Below are 4,488 nucleotides of genomic sequence, written 5' to 3' on the forward strand. Positions count from 1 at the left end.
TTTGCTTTTCTAAGCAAATGATCATTAGAAATGGAGGCTTTCAGTTTAAACAGCTACACAGCATAGTCACTGGCTGGCTACCGCTACCCATATTGCTGCACTTCGATTTGTTAACATGGTTGACTTTTTTTGAGCCCTAAGCATAGGCCAAAATTTGATTACATTCAAGTAAATCTGTTTGTCAAACATTAATAGCCTCCTTCTATTCTATTACTCTTTCACTAGCACAGCAGTTGGGTATAAATATTTCAGATCATCCCAGTCAATAAAACCAATCCAAGGGCATTGTGACCTGATGATTTCAAATTGTTATTGACATATTTATTGGAGGCTACTTTTTTTTTTAGCCGGAGTCAGGCCAGCACACCAAGAAGTAGGTATCTAGCAAGCAGAGGAAAACAAGCCAGGAACAGCAACCCAGAAGAGGGGGTGACCTGCTTTGGTTTTCCGGAGCCCATGAGCACAGGTACCTTTCTCTAGCAAGGATGCTAATAGCATTAAAAAGAAGAAATAATTTCCCACTGAGTAATGCCCTTTTTTCCCCAATTGGCACCTGCTAGGACTCTTTTGGATTAGACAAAATGGACCGTGGGGCAGTTTGTTAGCGGTCACATCCATTGCTGTTAATGGCAAATGGAAGGGGAAACCAGCAGTAACAGTCACGATGGTCGGTGAGAGATGGGCCTCGTTAGGGGCTTGCACCTATGACATGTTAATGCTGGCTTGTTTTACATCACTTTTGGCCCGCTGGTGTGAACTGACCTGGGGTTCGTGGTGAGCAGACAGCCCATTCTCCAAGGGTGGCAGCTGCAGGAGGCTGTTACAGTCTCCACTAGCTGGCAGGACCCAGTAACACCCTGTTGTATCGAGCAAATGGCTACTCCAGGATAACGGGGGGACATGCAACGTCCACGCTGGATTTTAATAACTTACACCAGGGTGGGGCTAGATGCTGTGTGTCTACTTTTTACATTGGGGCTAAGCCATTTCTCTCTTTTAGCCCATGCACTTCTGGCCAAGGCAGGTCTGTTCCCAACAGCAACACCTACTGCCTCCCATGGAGAACCTGTTCTGCGCTAGATGCAGGAGACGCCTGCTGCCACCAACGAGCTTATGGCTTGAACAGAGGAGAATGATGCAGGAAGGATCACTGTGCCAATTTTACAGATGGATATACGTTTTACAGATGGGTATACAGACGGGGGACTCGCGACATGGACCAGTTCAGTGTCTCAGTCAATGGACACACAGAGAGGATTGAACTGAAACGTAGTGTCATGAAGACCAGGTCAGCATTTTGAGTATCTGTCCTCTTATTAAGGACTGAGTTGCACCAGTATGCAAGGCAGGGGAGGAGGGAAGAGCACAAGAGTACAATGCAGAGCCACAATACTCTAGGGAGACATTGTCTAAAGACAGCATAAGGCCTCTCCATTGCTCCTGCCACTCCTTGACCTGTTAGAAGCAGCTAGTGGCTGGGGACGGAGTAGCCCTGAGCAGTTTGCACAGAGAAGAAGGCACAGAGCCTGATACCACCTCTGATGCTTGCATCGAGAGTGTGTGGCAGGTCCCGAAACTCAGCGACCTGAGGTCCAGCGTGTGACCCCAGCCTGGACTCAATGGGAGCTACTCAGATTCTCTGCCAAGCAGCCAGAATCGTCTAGTCCTTTATCCTGTCTAATTTTGAGGCTCTCAAGTGCCAATGCCTGAAAGCCCTTTGATCATGTGAATGTTTCACTTTTAATAACGGGATGTAATTGGTGGTAATTAATATCAAATGCAATAAGTCAGAATCAAAGTGGTGTCCTCCTGGTGCTTTATCTCATCGTTTCAGATTCATTGGTGACTGCAGCGGGTTAATCATCTCCAGCGATTGGCACTGCAGAGAGGAAGCTGGTCAGCCCCTGCTCAGGGGATTATGTCTATGATACTAGGAACCGTTGACAAGAAACGTCAACCCAAGTGCTGAGGCTGGTCCAGTCCGTCCCGAAGGGCATTGGTGGGCCCTTTCCAGCCAAGACATTCTGCTGAATGAATGTGCGGCGCTTACAAGGCAAAATGCATTTTGTGTCCTTGTATCTAGATGCAACCATTTAAAAGGGTACTGCTGCAGTGCAGAGAGCTGCAGATCACGGAGTAACATGTTCTGAAAGCTGGGGGTCCAAACGGATATTTATGCCGCTGCTGGGCAGAAGGAAATCAGCCACTTTAAATATCTTCCTTTCCACCAGAGTGAGCAATGCTATTAGCAGAGAGGTCTACATTTTCCTCAATGTTTTAGCTGCTTTGCATAGGATCCGGGCCAGAACATCAGTGATGTCCAATGTCACTTCCCTACATTGCTCAAGCTATAATTATGGCTTTGCTCAGCTTTTGAATGCAGACTACAAAGCCCTGCCACCCTGCGCCCCCACCAGCTCTCACAAGCCAGGGACAAGCATCAGCAGTATGTTGCTGGCAGGGCCGATGAGGTGCAGGAGGCATTACCAGCAATTCAAGAGCTGGAGCTCTTTTCTCTCGAGTCTGAGCTGAACTGATGTTGCAGAATTGTTTCTGATGGCGCTGCGTGGCCGACTTCAGTAACGATGGTAATTTAAGATTACGCTGACGCTTTCTGCCTGTTTTCATCTGTCACCTGGCTAAACCTCAAGCTGGGGCACTACATTTTGCTTGCTTACCTGCTGCATTTTCAGCTGGACAAAGCACGCAGCATCTCTTGTGCCACACAGTGTCGTGTTGCTGGAACTGTTAAACATCTGCTGTGTGCCGTCCCAGAGGTGGCAGTGCTCCAGATGTGGGCATAGTCTTTAAAATGCCTTAGGAGGACTTTAAATGAGAAGTGCTATCAAAATATATGATTGTGTGTATTCTTTTAGCTAGGTGCATCCTTCCCCTGTGTGGTTTTCTAATTTGGGATGTCAGGAAGTGAAGAATCCAGATAAAACTGAGCTCATAACCTGTTGATTCAAAGAATCATAAAAAAAACCAGGCTGGAAGGCACCTCAGGAGGTCATCTAGTCCAGCCCAGGAGGTCATCTAGTCCAGCCCCCTGCTCAAAGCAGGATCGTCTCGATCTAAACCTGTAGCAAGCAGGAAAAAATGCTTATTATTTTCCCCTAGAATTTGTATTTGGGGAAATTATCATTGCAACACGTTACCATGGATTTCTTTTCTGGTGTAATAGCTTCTGAATGAACTCCGCGTGTTGGTACTATTTGACCAGCTTTGCTAGAATGTATTTGCAGTCAATTATTATAGGCTGTTTCATTGTGGTAACACCGAGATGCCGCCACCGCAATGAAGGCACTTTTCTGCCAAGCTCTGTGCAAATACAGGGTAACCAACAGTCCTGGCCTTAAAGAACTGAGAAGGCAAATGGACTACGGAAAGAGAGGATGGGTTGTTATCCACAATTTGCAGATGGCAGAGAGAGAGAGAGAGAGAGAGAGAGAGAGTAAATAATCTGCCCGGGTCCACTGAAGTCCTGAAGATGACCATCCATCACCTCTCCAAGAAGTTACTACTACTATTAACCTTTTCACCAACTGGGTCAGAAAAATGCATGCTACAAGACACGTACCAAAAGAGAGGGCTGATTCTGCAAGGGATGGAGTAGCTCTTTCAGGATCCCAGGCATGTCCAGCTCCCATTGAAAGCCACGGGTCTGTCAGCACCCTGCCAGATCAGGCCCCTAATGTGGGCTTTCAAGTGCTGGGGGAATCCAGCCAAGAAGACTGCGACCTAGCAAATGTCCTTGTCACAGCAGGGGTCCGGTTTACCCGTAAGCCCTCCTATTGCAATGCATTCTATTTTAAAAGGAGCTTTTGGAAGAAAAAGAGGGATTTAATTATTTGGAGTTACCCAGCCATACTGAGAAGAAGCCTCCACATAACTGCCACTAGTCACGCCCACCGAGAGCTGGCTGAACAGCACGGACAGCTGTTTCTGGGTATGTGAAGGGACGAATGTGGTTTGTTGGTCCACCTAGGTGAGCCCCGGCTTATTCAGGACTGCATTTGGGAATCCAGAAAGGTTCAAAGATTTTATCAGGAGTGATGACTGCTCCACAATCTTGTCTCCCAAACTCCATATTTCTTAAATCTTTAGGCGTTCTGGTTCAGGGACTGCCTTTCCCTGCACGTTGGTACAGAGCCTAGCACAATAGGCTCCAATCCTAGTTAGGCTTGTTATTTAGTTACGGTAGTATATACACTACTAGTTACCATATTTCATTGCATACCATACACCCCCAGATAAGACATTCACCTTGTTTTAGGAAGGTAGGAATGGAAAAAAAAAGATTTTTTCCTTTTAATCGAACTATTCATAAGCAGTTTCTTTGTTTAAGCCATGCCCCCCTTCCCCCTTTTTGATTTTTCAGGAAAAAGTTGTGTGTGGCATATGGATAAATGAGGTACTTGTATTACCTTTTCGTTTTCTTTGTTCTCTTTCCTATATAATGTCAGTCGTCTAATCAGAGGGTAGATG

The 4,488-nt window shown here is 46.4% G+C and overlaps 1 long non-coding RNA gene across 1 annotated transcript; it reads left to right on the plus strand.

Annotated features, from left to right (window-relative positions):
- The first annotated feature begins 354 nt into the window (after positions 1-354).
- Positions 355-2,712, plus strand: LOC109283299 (uncharacterized). The gene is made up of 3 exons (XR_002090412.2): positions 355-466; positions 1,001-1,288; positions 1,835-2,712. It is a non-coding gene; the product is annotated as an uncharacterized LOC109283299 (long non-coding RNA).
- The last annotated feature ends 1,776 nt before the right edge of the window (positions 2,713-4,488 follow it).

Source organism: Alligator mississippiensis, chromosome 6 (assembly GCF_030867095.1).
Source record: "Alligator mississippiensis isolate rAllMis1 chromosome 6, rAllMis1, whole genome shotgun sequence".
Taxonomy (NCBI): Eukaryota; Metazoa; Chordata; order Crocodylia; family Alligatoridae; genus Alligator; species Alligator mississippiensis.